Genomic DNA, 22,846 nt, shown 5'->3' with positions numbered 1-22,846 from the left:
TGGTTGTTGACCAGTCACTGACTCAATGCTCATTTCTGAGCATTTGGGATATGTGATTTCTGGAGGAACTGCCAAACTCAATTACTTATACCTGCTGGGACCTAACACAGGCGAAGCCCAACTCATTGCAAATCTAAAATTCTGACATTCTTTTTCTCTAAAACTTTGGGCCTTTGAAAATATTGTCCTTAAGCAATAGAGACCTTAGCTCCAATGGTGTCTCTCCCAGTTTTTGCCATAAATAGTCCCCTTCTGGACAACTCGTACATACCTTTTACCTCTGTTTTTGTTTTGGGTCCTTTACTTCTCTGTCTTGACATGCATTTTGTTGTATAACCTTATATCAGCAACAGAGAAGTTGTCTGCCTCAGGCAGTTTGGAATTATCACAGGGCCGAAACAAAGGGGCTTTTTGTGTTGTTGTTATGGCATGTTCAGGATTTCACTAGTTGATCCAGTAATTCTAACAAACTTAAATATTTAGGATTTTAAATGCATTTTCCATCTTATCTGTTCAAAAATTGCTTCTATTTTAATAGTATTCTGGATATGATCTTTGAAAAATGAAATGTTTCTGCTCTCACCACATGCTTTTCCCTAAAAAAGAGCCAAGGATTTAAGTTCAGTAATTTATATCTGTTGGTTGATAGTTTGATTGCATTTTTGTAGGAACCCATTCACTTTAAAGTGTTACTACAACTAGCATATATGTCTGTTTGGACTTTTAACTCTAAGAGATTAAAATATTTTGTTTTTTCCTTTTAAAGCAGTTTTAGATATCAACAAGGAGATAAAATGAAGGCAACACCTCAAGGTTATAACTGGGATGCGAGTTGGGATAATAAAGGACTAATGACACAAGAGATGGTCTGGGGCATCTTCTCCAGAGTGTTCCCTCCACCCTAAGGCAGATGAGCTTACCTGGTTTAGTGAAGGATGCTGGAGTTCTTAATTCATCATTGGATTCTGCCAGGTTCCAGAACTTTTTGGGTATGAGTAACAAGGACCCCAAATAATGGTGGCTTACCCAAATTAGAATTTTTTCTCCTACATACAATTTTGTAAGTAGACAATTGTTGTGGATTGAATTGTGTCCCCCCAAAAGATATGTACCCCCAGAAAGATACCTTTCCCCTCCTTACCTGTGAATGTGAATGTGGCCTTACATGGGAATAAGCTCTTTGCAGATGTCATCAAATTAAGATGAGGTTATACTGGATTACAATGTACTCTAGTCCAGTGACTGGTATCCTATTAAGAAGAGGGAAATTTGGACAGAAAGACACAGAGACTGTGCCTTGTGATGACAGAGGCAGAGACTGGGACAATGTAACTACAAGCCAAGGATTGCCTGTGTAAGGGTAAATACAAATTAAAAATAAGAGGCTTAATTTTCCCTGTGAACATTTACTTTAGAAAACTTGTAATTATAAATTCTTTATCTGCCTGTTAGAAATTATGTAAATCTTTTAAAAGGTAAATAAGCTTCTTTTCAGCTTTCTTCTCTTTAGAAATGTCTTTTTTCCCTTACCTGGGAGTCATCTCTTTGAAATTCAATCATTAAGGAAGATAGTACCCCTATTTCCCAGTCTTCTTCTTCTCTTTCTTCTTCTTCTGAGTGGGAGCCTAACTTGGGCAGGCACCACTCTCTAAAACTATCTCTTGCCACAAAGATAGGAGAAATTTATTTTTCCTTTGGGTAGATCCAATCAGCAAACACAGACTGTCACCCAGCTGCCAGGTGAATCTAGGATGTGTAACAAATGGTGCAGTCAAGTCCTCTTACTTAAGGACTAGTTATTTGTTTATCTTGAGAACATGTATGGAATGAATTGTATAGGCCCGTCTGTAGAAAAGACTGAATTTTGTTTCCTAGGTTTGCAATCTCATTTCCTAGGTTTGAAATGCCTATGATGAACATCCCATTCTAGTTCACGCTTACTGATTAATAAAATTTTCTTTTTCTTCTAGCTTTGTTGAAAGGTTTTCTGGGTTAAGTGACTATTTTGTTTTTAATTCATTTTCCCAACACCAGCAAACACCAGAGACGGGAGAGGCCAGGAAGGATCCATACCTAGAGGCTTCAGAGTGAGCATGGCCTTGGTTATGTGTTGATTTTGAACTTCTAGCCTCTAGAGCTATGAGAGGATACATTTTTTCTCTTTTAAGCCACACAGTGTGTGGTATTTTATTTATTTATTTTTTTTGAGATGGAGTTTCACTCTTGTTGCCCAGGCTGGAGTGCAATGGCACAATCTCGGCTCACCACAACCTCCGCCTCCTGTGTTCAAGTGATTCTCCTGCCTCAGCCTCCCGAGAAGCTGGGATTACAGGCATGTGCCACCACGCCTGGCTAATTTTGTATTTTTAGTAGAGATGGGGTTTCTCCATGTTGGTCAGGCTGGTCTCAAACTCCTGACCTCAGGTGATCTGCCCGCCTTGGCCTCCCAAAGTGTTGGGATTATAGGCGTAAGCTGCTGCACCTGGCCAGTTTGTGGTAATTTGTTATGGCAACCCTAGGAAAGTAACGTAGTAATCTAAGGCTGGATGGTAGCAATGCTTCTCAAAGTCCTCAAGGACTGAGTTCTTCTCTGGCCTTTATTCTGCCTTCCCTAAGGTCCTTGTCTTCATAGTTCGAGATGGAGATGAGGCCATCACATCTGTATCCAAGCAGCCGGATGGAGGAAGAAGTAAGAAGGGGCCAACAGCTAATACCAATTGTTCCTTTAGGAAATCTTCTGAAAACTGTTACAGGAACTTCTACTTATATCCCATTGGGTTAAAGATCACTGAGCCACATCTAACTTGTTGGAAATTTAGCGCTTATTGAAAGTGGTCAGGTGTGTAGCTGAAATGTGGATTACTATTAGAAGGGTGTAAACCAAAAAAGTGTCTAAGATAGTTCTCAATCAGTTTAGAGGTTTATTTTGCCAAGGTTGAGGATGCATCCAAGGAAAGAAGACACAAGCCACTTTGGCCTGTACTTTTTCCAAAGAGAATTTTGAGGGCTTTAATACTTAAAGGGGAAAAAGCAGGCAGGGGGATAAGGAGAAAAAAAAAGAGACAAATGAGACAAGCGGTTACATTCTTTTGAGGCTTTGAGTAGCACTCACTGAATCCATACGTTGCATGGGAAGAGGAGCGGGTAGAGTTTTTAATTATGTATTCATCTTATACTCAGTAGGTCTATATTTGACATAAGATAAAGTAAACATAGAGTAGAGGAAGATGTCCAATAAGCATTCATCTCAAGGTGGGTGGAGGGGCTATTTCTAGTCTCCTCTGTCGCACACCCATGAAGATAAGCTGTCAATTTACATTTGTCTGGTGAGGGAGGCCCCCTGTGAAGATATGTGGACTTCTATTTGTAGCTGTTTAGGAACAAAAGGAGAGACAGCTGTTTTCGCATGACTCAGTTTCCGAGCTTAACTTTTCTTTTTGGCATAGTGAGTTTGGGGTCCCAATATTTTATTTTCCTTTCATAAGGGGAAAAATAGAGATGAAGGACAACTTGTACTCTTTAATGTTCCCTCCTGTCCCCTTTCTTAGTTTGTCTTCCTGAATACATGACACATTCCTAATTTGAATTTAACACCTCTCACACTTTTTCTCTCCCCAGGATGGTTAGAGCCATATTTTGTAATTTTCTCTCAGAGTCAGATGTTATTTGATTAGTTTAAAAATATTTTCATATACATAACATCCTTCCCTCAAATTGATGTTCCGAAATGAACCCCCATGATTGAAAAACCAGGCCCATCTCAGGCAGTAAGATTTCCAACCCAGCAAGGTGGCTTTGGGAATTCTTCATCAATGTTGAACTGTTACCATGGATATGCTTTCATAGGAAAAACGAATTCAAGAAGAAATAGAAAATAAAACTGTCCTTAAATAATCCATAAGTGACCTAACTCAATAGAAAGGCTGTTACATTGCAACACGTGGTACCAATTTCAAAATTCTTGTCTTCCCACAAGCATCACTGTTTTAGAAAATATAAAGAATGTAGTCTAAAAACTACAGAAATATTTTAATTTTCAGCTTTTATCATACTAATAAATAATGTGGTCTTTTAAAAAGATGTGACTAAATTTAGTTTTTTAATTGAATATTAATTTTGGGGGGTAGAATAAGTGATGGTGGTGGGGTTTCCGGGTTTTTAAGCTTTGCTCTTCAATTCTACATTATCTCTAAATCCTTACAACAAATAAAGTTCCCATCTGTTTCACAAAACATTGAAAGACATTTAATTAGTGTTCATAAATACATCTTTCAATGAAGAGAGATTCTTCTTCCTTTTTTTAGTGTGTTGAGTGCTCAGTTTAGCTGTCTTCTCACTTTATTCTTGGTGTGTTTCTGTTTTGTTTCAGCAATCTCTACAGCAAATTCTTGTTTGCACTAAAAAGTTGTCATATGGATTGTTTTGACTGTTTCCATGACATGTAAATGGATAAGGATTTTAAAAAATGTTCTCGGCTTTAAAACCAACTATATTTATTTACACATCTAGGTAACCAGACCTCCTCTTAAACTTTATCGCTTGTTCTTCCTCTGGCTGAAAAGAGAACATTTCTGTACTTTTATGAGATATTGGCCAAATGCCTGTTAATGCTCTAACCTACTGCTAAATATCACTCTGGCCTATTACCTGCTTTATAGCCTTTTAGTTAGTAGTAGTACTCCTGGACAACGGCTACCACAGCTCTCCCCATAGCCAGTTGGACAGAATTTCTATCTAGTGGGTTGTATTAGCAAATGAAGCTAGAAGCTGAGCAGGGAGCTGAAGAGCCTTCAGATTTCTATGAAGCAAAAATGCCCTGACATAAGGAATCTCTAAGGGCTCAGCTGCCTGTCTGAAATAGCAGAAGAGGAAAATGCAGGGAGAGGCCAAAGTTAGTATCCCGATAAAATGATCCTGTCACTTATGAATGAAATTCAGAGCTAGTTAGGAAGACTTGGGAGGCATTTGTATAGAGATGATAGTTGAAGCTTTCTAAAAAAGAGAATAGTTCAAATGAAGCCTCAGAGAAACTCTGGGCAGAAGGAAATAGAGTCAGAGATGCAGTATCAGGTAGGTCAATGAAGATAATGATGGAGACAAGGCCCCTAGGTTTACTGGTTGAGAAACCAGTTTTAGAAGCATGTAGGAAAATAAATCTGATTTTCAGGGGATGAAGAAATAAGTAAATGATAATATGCAAACAGGGGTACAGATAGCCCCTTTGAGAAGTTGCATGAGAAGGAACAGGATGGAGTAGCTAATGAAGGTTGTATGGGGGCGGAAAATGTTTTTCCAGGCTAAGAAGATTTTTGATAGCTTTGTGTGCAGGGGGAAAGGAGAGATGGAGGATGCAGGAGGACCCAACAAGGTTAAGGGGAGGCTGTTGTGTGTAGGGAAAAGAGAGTTTAGACCCTGAAAGTGCTTGCTAGAATCCTCTAGCTATATATTGGTCAATTTAATTGGCACACCGGAATCATTTTATTCGTCAGCAAAATAAAGACAAAATGCAGATAAAATAAAGATAAAAGTCTAGTGCAATAGTCTGACTCCTAGTGTGATTGAAGCATGAGGAGAGATGACAGGATGTTAGGGCTGGGAGAAATCTTCGAGACTGTCTAGTGACAACATGCTTATTTTACAAAGAAATGACACCCAGAGGAATAGAGTGGCCTGTTTAAAGTTATGCAACTGGTTGGAGAACTAGAATCTGCACCTGGAATTTCTGATTCTTAGTCCTCTTCTACTATGTCATAGCACTGACAGAGGAGGAACTTTACAGGACAAACATTAACAGTAACACTCTAGGCTTGGCTTAAAGAACAGGCTACATGAGTACAGTTCGGAGAGGAAGGTTAAAAGGACAGTTGACTTATTACCAGTTTAGATAGGATAAACTTCAGGGATCTTAGTTTTCCACAAGTACAATATGAGCCAACAGTACAATCTGCTTCTGGAAAGGGTGACTCGGGAGACGGCCCAAACTGAGGATTTCAAACCACACCAGGAGTGTTCTGCCCAGTGGGGTTCCTTGGTAACTCAATGTGAGACCAGAGGACCAGTGAGCAGAGTGGTGAGGTGGCAGTTTCTTTTGGTGAAGAGTTTTAGGGTTAAAATAATAATATTTAAAGGACTATTATGACTATTTAGACTTACAGAAAAGTTGCAGAGATAGCACAGAGAGTTCCCTTTATACCCAATATACAGATCCACTTTGCCCATCCATTACTGGAGACATCCAATTGCTAAACCAACCTTGCCTCATAACAGCGCCCAGTCCCTAGTTAATCCTTATTTTTCCTAGTCTTGCCCCAAGAAACAGCAACCAATGTAGAACTTGTCCCTGCTTCCCTTAGATCTTCCTCAGAATCTTTCACAGAAGACAAACTTTAGAAAAGTTGCTTCCCTCCTCCTACCTGCTGAGTAGCATTCTGTGTTTGCTTGGTTGTGCCCTCCCTTCCTGCATCTACATTGATAAATCTGAGTTTGTCAGAGTACTGGCTTGCCTCCAGTGGTCTTTGGCAGATCAGACTTTAATAACTTATATAATAGGAGGTCTGCTAGACTCCGCCATACTTTTTAGAGATTTAAAGTTGATTTTGTGCATGAATGTACTGAATAGCCTATTTGATGCGATTTTGAAGGCAATGGATGAGCAGCCCTCTGGTGTGTCTGAAGTGGTGGTGAGGTTGGTAAAGATGGACCAGGGCTTTGCTATACTAGATTAAAATTTTTATATACAGTGTCTATTTTGTTAATGAACAATTAGAGATGGTAACAACACTAATAGCCTCCTCGGTTTTGGTAAATGCCTTTTCTTGAATTCACAGGATGCACTAGGCAGTGTGTCAAGTGCTTCCAGACATTATTTCATTTTATCCTCACAACACTTCCAATTTTCGAACAGGGAATGTGTGGTTCTGAGAAGTCAAGTTAGTTTTCTTTTTTTTTTTGCTGGGAATATTTATTTATTTATTTGGTCTATTAACACCAAGATCTGCAAAAAACAACCTCTAAACACAAGATAAGAAAACTCGAACATTAACATTCTTCAATTTTGTGTAAACTCTGCAGTACAGAAAATATACAAACTTCAAACAGCTGCAAAAATAGTGTCTTTGGGAGAAAATAGAGTTTCTACATCGATACAAGAAAAATAGGCATTTTTATAATCCAATCCAGCCCTGGGGCGGGTGGAGAATATAGATTTGCCATTTGCCACCTGGAGGAATGCCAACTCTCCTCCCCACTACCCATCTGGGGCTGGGCGGGCTGGCCGGCTACTTAAGACAATCTTTAGTCAGGGTGAAAGTGAGATGAAAATGCCACTTGGGAAAACACTTGTTTCCTCCTTCTGCCAGCAGCTGAATTGGTCAAGTGTTATGGCCCATTAGGACTGCTTTGGTCAGCTCCTCTAATGAGAGGGAGGCGTCAGGATAGGGCTGAGAGGATGGGGGATCTATCTTATGGTCTCCTGGAAGGGAGGGAAGGAAATCTATGGCGTCCTCTCTCCTTCATTCATGGCCAGCTTGCTCTGTGACAAAAATAAGGGCCTCCTATACAGTCATTTGGACTGACACCCAGGGGTGAGGGACTCCAGACCTTCTGGGTGTTTTCCACCAAGTGAGGGATGTGGCAGTTACACAGGTGTGAGTTGTGAGCTGCCCAGCTGCTAGTGGAGAAGGCAGGTCCCATCACGTTCAGAGGGGCCAGTGCCCATCAAAAAGAGGACCCAGGACTTTGACACGATAAGTGAAAGAAAGTGCTCAAAGGCCGAGAGGGAAGGGCCCCTCCATACCCCATCTCAGGGGACCTGGGGAGGGACCTGCCACCAAGGCACTGGTCTCTATGGTAAAGCGGGGCAGGGATGGGACCCTCAGACCATCAGGGAGCTCTGGAAAAGCACAGACTCTTCTGATGGTGGGTGCGCTGCCATGGCTCGAAGGGCAGTGGGGAGGCCTTGGAGGCCTCCGGATCCTTCCGAGGTGGTGGCCTGGGGCTGGCCGGGGGAAGGGGAGACCCCGGGTTTGAGGGGCAGTTACGGAAGATGAAGCCCATGCCTGGGAAGAGGGGCTTCATCAGGTTGACGGGGCAGAAGGCTGAGCCGGTCGGGTTGAAATGGACTTTGTTCTTGTCAGGACAGGAAGTCAGGAAGGCCGGGTCAGGACCTGGGGACGTGGCTTCTTCAAACACACGCACTTTCTCACAGCCTTCTGGGGGCTCCCGTTTGAAGACGTAGCTATGATTAGGCCGAGGGGAGGCAGCAAAGGCAAGGACAGGAGATGGGCTGCCATCTTCAAGAAAGGCTGGGTGGCCTGGAGAGGAGGCTTTGTCGTTGGGGGTGGATGCCAGCTCCTCGGCGGCACCCCGGTGTTCCTCATGACTGGCCGGGCCACAAGGCTGGGGGGATGCCAAGGAAATGGAAGGAGAGCTGGCAAGGTTGCCAGACTCCAGGAGGAGGAGGGGATGATCACAGCTGCCACTCTGGGGAGGAGCTGGGGCCCGGTTCCCATCAGGGATCTCAAGGATCCTCAGCAGCTCCTCTTCTCCCTGCTCCTTCACAAACACCTCCTCCAGCTCTTGGTTGAGCCCTTCCAGGCTCCTGTGCAGGCAGGGGCTGAGTCGCAAGACAGGGGACCCTGAGGGGAAGCTGGGAGGGGACGCCCTCAGTGCTCCCCGCACTGCGTGGTCCCCTGGGAGTAGGGAACCTCGCTCCTTCTCTTTCCCACTGCGGCTCAGCTTTTGTCCTCTGCAGTTGTTGCTTCAACTTGGAAATCTCTTTTCGGTGGTCTGTGCTGCCCCAGGATGCTGAGCGCTTGTGTGCACAGGAGCTGGCACGCTCACCTTCTAGCTCTTGCCAGGACAGGGGTGTCTGGGTGGCCTTGTCATTGGTGCAGCAGGTGAAGGCCCCATCAGCATCTCGTGGCCACTGGCTCGGAAGGTAGGAGCTGAGGATGGTGTCCAGGGAGAATGTACGCCGGACCTGAAGTGGCTGAGGCCTAGACACTGACTTTTCTGGGGCCACCGAGCATGGGACGCTGGCTGCACGGCCACCCCCGTCCCGGCCCTGGTGCGGCTGCTGCAGCTGGAAGGGGATCGTGGCCCTGAGCGGCTGCAGCCCAGCCCGGGGGGAGCCGGCGGGGGCTGGGGGAGAGCAGCCCCGTCGGAGCACCCCCGACCCTCCGCGCCCCGGCCCCCAGGCACCTCCGCCTCTGCCGCCCGCTGCAGCCCCTGCCATGGCCAGCCCGGCTGCCTGCCTCAGCCCCACAGCGAGCCCCACGCCGTCAAGTTAGTTTTCTAAGATGGAAAGTAGCAAGGTAGGATTTGGACTCAGGGCTCTCTGATTCTGTCTTCTTAGCTTCTGTTAAGTTGTTTCGTTTACAGATTTTTAGGAGCTCCGAAATTGTGAGTTTCCACCCAACCCCCTGTCCCCTGCCCCAGTTAAGTTTCAGAAAAGTCCTTTAACTTTTGTTCATTGTAAAATGTATCTCCAGTAGAAGGGGTATGATATGGTTTGGTTCTGTGTCCCCACCCAAATTTCATCCTGAATCGTACTCCCATAATTCCCACGTGTTATGGGACAAACCTGGTGGGAGGTGATTGCATCATGGGGGCGGGTCTTTCCTGAGCTGATCTCGTGATAGTAAATTAGCTTCAGGACAGCTGATGGTTTAAAAAAAAAAAGAGAGAGTTCCCCTGCACAAGCTTTCTTTGCCTGCCGCCATCCACTTAAGATGTGACTTGCTCCTCCTTGCCTTCTGCCGTGATTGTGAGGCCTCTCCAGCCATATGGAACTGTAAGTCCAATAAAACCTTTTTCTTTTGTAACTTGCCTAGTGTCAGGTATGTCTTTATTAGCAGTGTGAAAACGGACTAATACAGGGCATCTGGCTTTTCGGGGTTTTGCCTGCACTGACGGAGATGTGGCAGCCATTGTCTCTGGTCTCTGATTCTAGTTTTGGCTTTCTATGATCTTCTCTGCTGTCTTTGTAGGGACCAGAGTCATGAAAATAACCCTCACTAAGGTGACCTAATATCCCTTTCAAATTTTAAACTGATGTGTGTATTTGACATTACTGCAAGTTTTAATGACGTCTTCTAAATATTTACTACCTTATTGTAAATCTCTTGCTTAATGAGGAGAACCCAATGGAAGATTCTGATACTCTGACTTTGGTTTTTGTTGTCTATAAGGACCTTGAGCTTCTAGATCTCTCGGCTCGGCAGAGTTTGATTGGGACAGAGTACAAGTTGCTTCTCATGCAATTTATGTGGTTGCGGCCCAGTGAAATAGTTCTTTTAATGTTTGGGAAACACTCAAAGGGAACTGAAACTTTTTTTCCCATAGGAACCCTTCAGTGAATATGCTATTTCAATAGGCCAGCTAATAATTCTCTGAGAGCTGGGGACTCACATGGGTCCTTGCCCACTTCTTTTTCCTAAAGAACCTTAGGAGCAAGTATTTACCACAGATGTGACCACTAGCGGGGCCCCTGAGAATACTCAGCCTCTCTAAGGTTTTGGTTCAGGTCATTTTGTTCTTTGCAAAGTCTTTTGCTAGTGACAGAAAGTATCTGTTGACCTGGTCTCTCTATTGCAGTTAAGTGATACCTTAGCCACTGAAAAGATTATTCCCTTGAGTAGAAATGGAAGAATGTTTCTATTTGGTAAACAGAAAAGTTGGAGAGTGGGAAACTATAACTGTGACAGGCTGGAAATGGGGGTTGGGAAATATTTGACAGCATTTACATGGCAATCTTGGATATTGGGATGGCTTCATAGGGGGTATGTAATAGAAAAATGTGATATTTATTATAAATGTGTTTGGAAAAATAAATGCTTTATACAGAAAAATCCTAGTCTTGGCAGGAAGTAGTACTCCCTGACCTAAAAGGCCTTTTCCATATTGAATTCATCTGATTCAATCAAGGTTTGTGAGTCATGAAGAAATGTATATAAAGGTTACAGCTCCAACAGAAGGGCAAAAGATGTATTCCTTAGTAGAAAGCCGCAGAGCCCAGTAAAAAACAACACACACACACACACACACACAATTTGAAATCAGAAAAATCTAAAATCAAATCCCTACTTTGTTACTTTCTGTGTAATGTTAGGCAATTTGCATAGCCTCCGATTTTCTTGTCTGTAAAAGTGAGGTAACAATACTCATCTTATAGGATTACACAAAAGAACATAAGTAGAGAGTAGATTAAAAAAGGATAATTCTCATGGTGCTTACGTAGTCCCTGTAAATAGGATGGAGTCCCAAATCAAAGAACAGGCAAATGAGAACAGAAATATTTAACTGTGGAACCAAGAATTGCTTTAAAATTTAAAGCACTTTAAAATTCATATTAAAGTGAGCTGAACAGTAGTTTAAACTTTCAAATATAAAAAGTTGGTTTGGGAGAAATGAAAGAAGAATAGTTATCAGCTCCTGAAAATGGTGAGTGCTCCACGCTGGCCCTAGAAAGCAGCCCAAGCCTCCAAAGGGCTGTTTAGCCTCACCTGTTGGCAAAAGGGAACACCTGAAAGGATGATTTGGGAGTTCACTATTGCACCTGGCTCTATAAACGCCGATTTCCCTTCTCAGACATTTTAAGAGTCTGGCAAACAGAGCTTCTCTTTGGCTAACAGGAAGTCTTGCAAGAGTATTCTTAGAGTCCAATTAGGGCATTTGTTTCCACTTACAATTAGGCAGCATTTGCTCAACTGTCACAAATAATGAGGGATCTAAGAGCTCAGAGGATGGTAGCAATATAATTTAACTCTTTCATAAAGATCTTCATGATGTTGCATTAGGTGCTTGGGTGATATTTGGTCAGCCTACAGTATGGCCAGGTTAATCTGGAATGACCAATCTCGTGAGCCTATTTCATTATAGATTCATTTTCCTTTTGCTTTATATTAAGATATAAATTCCCCATTCCTGTCAAAAGTATCTTCACTGTCTCCAGGCCCAGGGACTTGGTCATTTGTCTTTAATTAACTCAAAACACACCTCAAGTCCTCAAGTGTCACTATGAAGGTCTCTCTCCTCCTCACTGTCCTTTCCTTCCTTTGGACCACATAAGTTAGCACAGTTGCTAGTTGAGCATTTGGATTTCTTTTTCTTCCTCACTAGGTTGTAAATCTAAGAGTTGGTCTTATATATCTAGCTTTAATAATTATCGATTAAATGATTTTTAACACTCATGTTAAAATTATAATATGCTGAAGCAAAATAAGGTTATTTGTAGACTAAGCACAAGAACATGCAAAGAAAGCATAAAAATAGCAATTCTCTTTTTATTTAATGTTGCTTGGCTTTAAAAGGAATTGGTTTTTGATTAGCCAAGCACAAAAATGATCTGTTTTTTGAGACTTTTCATAGTTCCTTTAAGTCTTCACCAGAGGTGGTTTTATTCTGGGGGGTGTGCTGTAGGATAAGCTCCTGTCCTTGTTTTTATTCAAATGACATTATTACATGATTCAATAAACACCCTTGATTGCTTTGAAAGAAAGCACTTGCTGACTTGACTGCATTATATCCACTAGATGGCAGGCAACTGTTAAAGAAAGAAAAGGGAGAACCTGAATTACGATTTTTTTTTTTGGCAGTGGTGGGGGTGGTGATTGGTATATTTCCACTGACCTGTCTCAGTCAGCAGGCCTTGCCAATAACTCCTTAATTTCTATAAAGTTCTTCAGCTTTAGCTTTCCAGAGATTTTAAAAGTGATTGCAAAACATTCCATAAAATATAGCAGCCAGATATTTTTCCACTACAACACTGAACCCTACACTGACCTTTTATTCCCCCTAATTTTCTTAAACTATAAATGGTGTCCTGACCTAACATGGGAATTAAAATAAACTATAACGAGGAAAAATGTATTTTTCAGAGAAATGGAGAAACCACACAAGTTTTTATGTATATGAAACCTGCAGTTTAAAATGTCAGAATTATTGTTTTTTAAAACAATGATGTGAAATACAGTTTTGCCTACATGTGTGTAAGTGCTCTTTGAGAGAGCTTGGTGCACACTGTATCATAGATGCCAGCGCTTCCACTTGACATTCCTGTCAGTGTTTGAGATGATTGCAACGCCTCTCAGTAAATCTCCATTCTACTCCAGTGCACTCGCTTCCCAAAGTAGTCAGATGCTACTGTTTGTGCATTTCAGTGACTGCTAGGCTTCCTCTACCCTAGTTATGAGTATTTTCTTATTTTCTGCTGCATTTTTCATATGTGATTGGTCCTCTAGGTATGCTAATAAGATTCACAGATGAAATGGATGGTAAAATGAATGAGATTTAATTCAACTGTGCTGGTTCCCATACCTTCTTTAGAATCACACATTTCCCTATCACTATGAATAAGACGAGGTGAACACTGCCCAATTAACTTATGGTGTTCAGAATTATAACTTGGAATTTGTTACATTAAAAAAACTAAACAATATTGCATATGGGCTTATTAAAAGCTTTATATTTGCTGCCTTCAACATTTGTATCCTTATTTGGTTTAGTTTATTGAAAATGAGGCTCTAGCAAGAACTATGAAAGTTTGAAATGTGAGAGAGGAAATTTTGACATAATTACTAAACTCATCAGTCAGATTTTGAATATCAGGACAAATGAACAACACCTACATCTCACACCTGTGACTCCAGGATCCTTGCTGAATGTTGAGAGAGAAATGGGGAGTGAAGTGCCTGGGGTCAAAGGAGCTGCTTGCCAGAGTGCAGCACTTAAACTCTAGCCCTTCTCAGCTGTTAAGGATTTTTTTTTCTCTCTCTCTCTTTTTTTTTTCTTTTTCTGAGACAGAGTCTTGCTCTGTCACCAGGCTGGAGTGCAGTAGCGCGATCTCGGCTCACTACTACCTCCGCCTGCCAGGTTCAAGCAATTCTCCTGCCTCAGACTCCCAAGTAGCTGGGACTACAGGCACAAGCCACCACGCCCGGCTAATTTTTATATTTTTAGTAGAGATGGCGTTTCACCATGTTGGCCAGGATGGTCTCAATCTCTTGACCTTGTGATCCACCTGCTTCAGCCTTCCAAAGTGCTGGGATTACAGGCATGAGCCACCACATCCAGCCTGTTAAGGATTTTTAATGGATGTGTAGAAATGAAAGCTCAGGATCTCTTAATTGGGCTTTTCATACCCTCCCATGTGCAATAAAAAGTACTATTTGAAAAGTGGCAAGATGGCTGAATAGGAACAGCTCCAGTCTGCAGCTCCTAGCGAGATCAATGAAGAAGGCAGGTAATTTCTGCATTTCCAACTGAAGTATCCAGTACATCTAATTGGGACTGGTTAGACAGTGGGTGCAGCCCACAGAAGGCAAGCAGAAGCAGGGTGGGGTGTCGCCTCACCTGGGAAGTCCAAGGGGTCAGGGAACTCCCTACCCTAGCCAAGGGAAGCTGTCATGGATTGTGCTATCCAGCCCAGATACTATGGTTTTCCCATGGTCTCCCAAGGTTTCCCAGGGAACCTTGGTAGGTTCCCAAGGAGATTCCCTTGGGTACCTACACCACCAGGGCCCTGGGTTTCAAGCACAAAACTGGGTGGCCATTTGGGCAGACACCGAGCTAGCTGCAGGAGCTTTTTTCATACCCCAGTGGTGCCTGGAATGCCAGTGAGATAGAACCATTCACTCTCCTGGAAAAGGGGCTGAAGCCAATGAGCCAGTGGTCTTGCTCATTGGATCCTACCCCCATGGAGCCCAGCAAGCTCAGATCCACTGACTTGAAATTCTCGCTGCCAGCACAGCAGTCTGAAGTCGACCTGGGATACTCAAGCTTGGTAGGGGGAGGGGCGTTGGCCATTACGGAGGCTTAAGCAGGTGGTTTTCCCTCGGTGTTAACAAAGCCACTAGGAAGTTCAAACGGGGCAGAGCCCACCACATCACAGCAAAGCCACTGTAGCCAGACTGCCTCTCTAGATTTCTCCTCTCTGGGAAGGTCATCTCTAAAAGGAAGGCAGCAGCCCCAGTCAGGGGCTTATAGATAAAACTCCCATCTCCCTGGGACAGAGCACCTGGGGAAATGGGCGGCTGTGGGCGCAGCTTCAGCAGACTTAAATGTTCCTGCCAGCCGGCTCTGAAAGGAGCAGTAGATCTCCCAACATAGCACTTGAGCTCTGCTAAGGGGCAGACTGCCTGCTCAAGTGAGTCCCTTACCCCTGTGCCTCCTGACTGGAAGATACCTCCCAGCAGGGGTCAACAGACACCTCATGCAGGAGAGCTCCAGCTGGCATCTGGTGGGTGCCCCTCTGGGATGAAGCTTCCAGAGGAAGAAGCAGGCAGCAATCTTTGCTATTCTGCAGCCTCCACTGGTGATACCCAGGAAAACAGTTTGGAGTGGACCTCCAGCAGACCTGCAGAAGAAGGGCATGACTGTTAGAAGGAAAACTAGCAAATAGAAAGCAATAGCATCAACAAAAAAGGAGGACCACGCAAAAACCCCATCCGAAGGTCACCAACATCAAAGACCAAAGGTAGATAAATCCACGAAGATGAGGAAAAAGCAGCACAAAAAGGCTGAAAATATAAAAAACCAGAATGGGTCATCTTTTCCAAAGGATCACAACTCCTCGCCAGCAGAGGAACAAAACTGGACAGAGAATGAGTCTGACAAATTGACAGAAGTAGGCTTCAGAAGGTTGGTAATAACAAACATCTATGTGGCTAATGAACATATGAAAAAAAGCTAATCATCACTGGTCATTAGAGAAATGCAAATCAAGACCACAATGAGATACCATCTAAGGCCAATTAGAATGGCAATCATTAAAAAGTCAGGAAACAACAGATGCTGGAGAGGATGTGGAGAAATGGGAACACTTTTACACTGTTGGTGGGAGTGTAAATTAGTTCAACCATTGTGGAAGACAATGTGGCGATTTCTCTAGGATCTAGAGCCAAAAATATCATTTGACCCAGCAATCCCATTACTGGGTATATACCCAAAGGATTATAAATCATTCTACTATAAAGACACATGCACATGTATGTTTATTGCAGCACTATTCACAATAGCAAAGACTTGGAACCAACCCAAATGTCCATCAATGATAGACTGGATAAAGAAAATGTGGCACATATACACCATGGGATACTATGCAGTCATAAAAAAGAATGAGTTTATGTCCTTTGCAGGGACATAGATGAAGCTGAAAAACATTATTTTCAGCAAACTAACAGAAACCAAACACCACATGTTCTCACTCATAAGTGGGAGTTGAACAATGAGAACACATGGACATGGGGAAGGCAACATCATACTCCGGGGCCTGTCAGGGGGTGGGGGCCAAGGGGAGGGATAACATTAGGAAAAATACCTAATGTAGATGATGGGTCAATGGGTCCAGCAAACCACCATGGCACATGTATGCCTATGTAACCTGCATTTTCTGCACATGTGTCCCAGTACATAAAGTATAATTTAAAAAATACTATGTGATTATATTCTATGCATTTAATAGTTAATTTAACTTTCATCTTTTCAATGTACAATTATCTTTACTTTTTCTCTAAAATATGTTGGGTTACCTAGTAGGATAAGACAAATGGAAGCTTATAACTATTATTGCATTTGCAAATAGACATAATCAAGAGACTTTGTCCTGGCAGTAACTGATGGTTGTCTTTGGCAAAAACTGTCAGTTTAGCTCAAGGAGTCATTGGGAGAAAAATCATTGAATGAAAATTAATTAATTCTGATAAGTATTTATTTCATGCCTAATATTGCTAAAACAGTTTCTTGAAAGAAATGGAAGATAATGAGCTAAACGTTCTTGCAACAGATTTCTGCCCTTGTCCTAAAGACTGTTTGAAACCATTTGAAATGATCTCACCATTAGAATGAGCTGGCCCCATCTTTTCCAAAGATTTCCTGCTTTACAACCATCTTATTTTTCCGTGCTGCTCATTCAAAATTGTATTCCCAGCATTCAGCATAGTACCCGGCACTTTGTTTGTGATAAATGAATAAATATAAGTGCTCTCAGGCCTTGAAATAAATTTTGACTCTTTTGCTCATATTTTGATTTTTTCGTTTAAAGTCTGGTTATGTTTTCCTTTCTTTATTTTGTTTGCATTTTGGAAACCAAATTTTATTTTGGCTAACAGACCTTCCTGGATGCTCTAAAGTATAACTTAACATTCTTTTTAAAATAGTTACTTGGGTGATTTTTCAGTTTGGTTTTCTGCCTTGACTAGCTGGGAAGATGTGATCATTTTGCCTAAAAGTATGGTGGCTGTGTAATTCATTGTTTCCAAATCAGGATGCTATTGTGAATAACAGGGCATTTAATAATTATGTCAGACAATGTGTATAAATTGGAACCATCCCAAGAACCTCAGCTTGTATGATCACCTTACTTAGCCACTTTTGGCCTGGCTTATTCTTGTACTTCCTGCTCATATTTGAGAGTAAATAAATTTCGATGACCAGTTCCAAGGTAGGTGATGATCTCACAAAAACTATCTGCTTTTTTCTTTTTCTTTTTTTCGAGATGGAGTCTCGCTCTGTCGCCAGACTGGAGTGTAGTGGTGCAATCTTGGCTTACTATAACCTCTGCCTCCCAGTTTCAAGCAATTTTCCTGCCTCAGCCTCCGGAGTAGCTGGGACTACAGACTTGCACCACCACACCCAGCTAATTTTTTGTATTTTTAGTGGAGTATGGTTTCACCATGTTGGCCAGGATGGTCTCAATCTCTTGACCTTGTGATCTGCCCGCCTCAGCCTCCCAAAGTGCTGGCATTACAGGCATGAACCACTGCGCCTGGCCTACTACCTGAGTTTTCTTGCCAGCTCATCAGAAATTCCCAACATTGTGCACTGTAGATAACTGGTTTTTTCTTCTTTCTTTTGTTTTTCATGGCTTTATTGAAGTAGAATTGACAGACAAAAACTGTACATTTAAATTATACATTTTGATAAGGTTTGACATATGTTTATACCTGTGAAACTAACATCACAATCAAGACAACGAACATATCCATCACTCTCAAAAGTAATCCCCCTTCTTCTCTCCCTACCTGCAGGTGACACTGATCTGCTTTGTTTCAATAGATTATTTTGTGTTTTCTAGGATTGTATATGAATAGAATCATATAGTGTGCTATCTTTTAGTCTTCTATTTTGTCCTGGCTTCTTGGAGAGTCAAGAAGATTCTTCTGATTGTTTTTGAGTAGTATTTCATTGTATGGACATTTTGTAATTTTGTTTACCCATCTGTTTATCACCATTTGTGTTTTTTTCCAGTTTTCAGTTATTACAAATAAAGTCCCTATGGACATTTTTGCATCTGCCCTTTCATGGAAAGATGCTTTCATTTCTTTGGGGTAAATACCTAGGAGTGGACTGACTAGATTGTCCTGGAGAGTTATATGTAACTTTTAAGAAACGATCAAAGGTATTGTTTTCTAAGGTGTTGTACCAGTTTACACTCTTATCAGAAATGTATGAGAGTTCTAGTTGCTCTACATCCTTGTCAACACTTGGAACAGTCAATCTTTTAAAAAGTTTTAGGCGTTGTAATAAATGTGTAGTGATTTTATTTGTAGTTTAAATGTGCATTTCCCTAACAACTAATAATGTGAACATCTTTTGGTGTCTGTATTTGTAATGCATATATTATCTTTGGTGAAATGTCTGTTCAAATTACCCATTTTTTATTGGGTTGTTAGTTTTCTTGTTAGTGAGTTTTGAGAATTAAAATATATATATATTTATAACACAAGCATTTAATCAGATATACAATATGAAAATATTTCTCCTAGTTTGTGGCTCATCTTGTCATTTCTTAATGTCTTTTGAAAGCAGAGTTCTTAATTTTGATAAAGTTTAACATATAAAATTTTTCTTATAGGAATCATGATTTTGTTGTTGTATCAAAGAAATCTTTCTCTAACCTGAATGAGTAACTGATTTTTAACCAAGAGTGACCAGGGTGAATTTAAATGAAATAAAAACTGATATTAGAAAATTGGGACATCTAGTCATACCAATCTATATATTACTTTTATTTTGGTATCAATTAAACTTCTGGAAGGGTTCAGTAATTAGTAATATATGATTTCTATTTTCAACATATAACATGACTGATTCTCACTTATTTAAAACACAACTTGTATCGAAGTTCCTTAATTAAAGGCATGACTATAAATGGCCTGCCAGATTTTGAAAGCAAAACAAGTGGAAAGAACCTTCCTGATAACTCTCTTCCCAGTCTAATTACCAATTTCTATAGGTCCCATGTAGACTCAAACTGAGCCTCTGAGACTTGCTTGAATTCATTCACTCCTCTCCATTTCTTCAGGCACTTCCCTAGTAACCATCATCTTTTGCTGAACAGTTGTCTAACTGCTCTCTTCTTCCAGGATGGTGCCTCCAACTTATTCTCTATTCAGATGCCAGAATAATCATAGCAGAATACAAATGTGAATATGCCATGTCCTTGCTTATAATTCTATGAATTACCCTTTATTTTTAAAAGAGATTTTTTTGGGGCTGGGTGTGTTGGCTCATGCCTGTAATCCCAGCATGTTGGGAGGCTCAGGTGGGCAGATCACTTGAGGTCAGGAGTTTGAGACCAGCCTGGTCAACCTGGTGAAACCCCGTCTCTACTAAAAATGCAAAAATTAACCTGCATGGTAGAGCACCTCTGTAATCCCAGCTACTCAGGAGGCTGAGGCAGAGGAATCGCTTGAACCCAGGAAGTGGAGTTTGCAGTGAGTTGAGATCGTGCCATTGCACTACAACCTGGGTGTTGCAGTGAGACTTTATTTCAAGATTTTTGAAGGTTTTTTCCTGTCTCTATCTCCTTCAGTTCTGCTCCGATCTTAGTTATTTCTTGTCTTCTGCTAGCTTTTGGATTTGTTTGCTCTTGCTTCTCTAGTTCTTTTAATTGTGATGTTAGGGTGTCAATTTCAGATCTTCCTAGCTTTCTGATGTGGACATTTAGTGCTGTAAATTTCCCTCTTCATATTGCTTTAGCTGTGCCCCAGAGATTCTGGCACATTGTCTCTTTGTTCTCACTGGTTTCAAAGAACTTCTTGATTTCTGCCTTATTTCATTATTTACCCAGGAGTCATTCAGGAGCAGGTTGTTCAATTTCCATGTAGTTGTATAGTTTTGAGTGAATTTCTTAATCCTGAGTTCTAATTTGATTGCACTGTGGTCTGAGAGACTGTTATGATTTCAGTTCTTTTGCATTTTCTGAAGAGTGTTTTACTTCCGATTATGTGGTCAATTTTAGAATAAGTGCCATATGGCACTGAGAAGAATGTATATTATGTTGATTTGGGGTGGAAAGTTCTGTAGATGTCTATTAGGTCCACTTTATCCAGAGCTGAGTTAATGTCCTGAATATCCTTGTTAACTTTCTGTCTCGTTGATCTAATACTGAGAGTGGGGTGTTAAAGTCTCCTACTATTATTGTATGGGAGTCTAACTCTCTTTGTAGGTCTCTAAGAACTTGTTTTATGAATGTGGATGCTCCTGTGGGTGCATATATATTTAGGATAGTTATCTCTTCTTGTTGCATTGATCCTTTTACCATTATGTAATGCTCTTTGTCTTTCTTGATTTTTGTTGGTTTAAAGACTGTCTTCTCAGAGACTAGGATTACAACCTTTTTTTTTTTTTTTTTTTTTTTTTTTTTTGCTTTCCATTTCCTTGGTAAATTTTCTTTTCTTTTTTTTTTTTTTTTTTTTGAGACGGAGTCTCGCTGTGTCGCACCGGCTGGAGTGCAGTGGCCTGATCTCAGCTCACTGCAAGCTCCGCCTCCCGGGTTCACGCCATTCTCCTGCCTCAGCCTCCCGAGTAGCTGGGACCACAGGCGCCTGCCAGCTCGCCCGGCTAGTTTTTTGTATTTTTTAGTAGAGACGGGGTTTCACTGTGTTAGCCAGGATGGTCTCGATCTCCTGACCTCGTGATCCGCCTGTCTCGGCCTCCCAAAGTGCTGGGATTACAGGCTTGAGCCACCGCGCCCGGCCCCCTTGGTAAATTTTCTTCCTTCCTTTTAGTTTGAGCCTATGTGTGTCTTTGCACATGAGATGGGTCTCCCGAATACAGCACACTGATGGGTCTTGACTCTGTATCCAATTTGCCAATCTGTGTCTTTTAATTGGGGCATTTAGCAAATACACATTTAAAATTAATATTGTTATGTGTGAATTCGATCCTGTCATTATGAATGATGCTATCTGGTTATTTTGCACACTATTTTGCAGTTTCTTCATAATGACATTGGTCTTTATATTTTGGTATGTTTTTGCAGTGGCTGGTACCAGTTTTTCCTTTCCATAGTTAGTGCTTCCTTCAGGAGCTCTTGCAAAGCAGGCCTGGTGATGACAAAATCCCTCAGCATTTGCTTGTCTGGAAAAGATTTTATTTCTCCTTTGTTTATGAAGCTTAATTTGGCTGGATATGAAATTCTGGGATGGATTGATAGGTGCAGCAAACTACCATTGCACACGTATACCTGTGTAACAAGCCTGCACATTCTGTACATGTATCCCAGAACTTAAAAAAATTGCCCAGAAAAAGAGAAAAAATAGAGTCCAAGCTCCAAAACATGGGCCACAATTAGAGTGAGCGTGTATCTCAGTTTAAGCCATTATTATTCCAGTGTGTTTATAAATAGCAACTGCATTGTAGTTCCAAAGTGTCCTTGTTTGGTTAATAATTTATATGGTCACTCTACTTATAAGACCTCACTCCTTTGCACTTCAGTTATACCAATTTCCTTTTAGTCCCCTTTATTCATGTGGTATCATTCACCACTGAGCCTTCATGTGCTCTGTTCTTCCTACCTGCAAAACACCGTTTTGGCTGGCTAGTTCTGATTTTTTCAATTTACCTTTCAAATGTCAGCCCGCATTGAACTACTTGTATAAAGCTTCACATGATGTTCCATATGTTTGTATTCTTTTACTTGTCTATGTACCCCCACTAGACTAAGTTTTTAGAGGGTAGAGGAATCTATGTTTCCTCCTTTAATATATCCAGCACTTAAGGCAAGTAGCTGTTAAACAAATATTTACTAATCAAACTCTTTGCATATTAGGACTTTGAGGCAATAGGAGGCATCTTTTTCTACTTTCCTGAGTGTATGAATCACTCAGGAAACTCTGATCTTGAGCAAAAATACTGACAGCTCCCATTACGGTCTAAGAAAATGAGTAGCTTATATAAAAATATAAAACTCTCCAAAGATTGAGTAAAATTCTTCGATGAGAAATGCCCAAGTGTGAGATTCAGGTGTTTTACAACATCCTGTGTTTTTGTCTTGCCTTGTGGCATCTATCATTTTAATTTCCACTGTGCTTCTTGACTCTCAGAATTATGGGTTTTTTTTGTCTTTGGCCTTAATAAGAAAAAAAAACCCCTTAACTTCTATTATACTTAGGCAAAAATAACTAGAATCATTTTCTGATAGAGAATACAAAGAGCAATGACAACCCAAAGAAAGGGAAAACCCGGAGGGAGGAAATAACAATAACCACGAAAGTTCCAAACCTCATCAAAATAAAGTCCTCAAAATACAATTTTTAGTTCTAAGTATCCAAGTAAATGTAATTACATAAGCTGGACTGTGCTTCACATTCCCTTATTTCCTTATTGTAAGATAATGTCTATATTCTAGTCTCAAATAGGCTGTCAAAGTTCCTTCTCTGTTCATGTTGAAGCCCCTGGGTTTTATCTTGTTTCCTCACATCTGGAAAATATTCAATTTAGAAATCTTATCCAGTTAAAGGCAAATACCAACTTCCTGAACTCTTTTCCTTATTCAACTTTCCTCTTTGAGTGTCTTCCTCTTAGACATGGTTTCTGTTGTAAAGTAAAGCCCACAGTACAG

The 22,846-nt window shown here is 41.2% G+C and overlaps 1 long non-coding RNA gene and 1 pseudogene across 1 annotated transcript in view; one reads left to right on the top strand and one right to left on the bottom strand.

The window, feature by feature from the left end:
- The window catches only part of LOC105479445 (uncharacterized), an 81,755-nt gene that overhangs the window by 33,148 nt on the left and 25,761 nt on the right, over positions 1 to 22,846 (top strand). The window lies entirely within an intron of this gene.
- LOC105479444 (protein FAM117A pseudogene) lies at positions 7,308 to 9,235 on the bottom strand (annotated as a pseudogene).

The sequence above is a fragment of the Macaca nemestrina genome, chromosome 5, assembly GCF_043159975.1.
Source record: "Macaca nemestrina isolate mMacNem1 chromosome 5, mMacNem.hap1, whole genome shotgun sequence".
NCBI lineage: Eukaryota > Metazoa > Chordata > Mammalia > Primates > Cercopithecidae > Macaca > Macaca nemestrina.
This window is presented reverse-complemented; position numbering and strand designations above follow the sequence as displayed.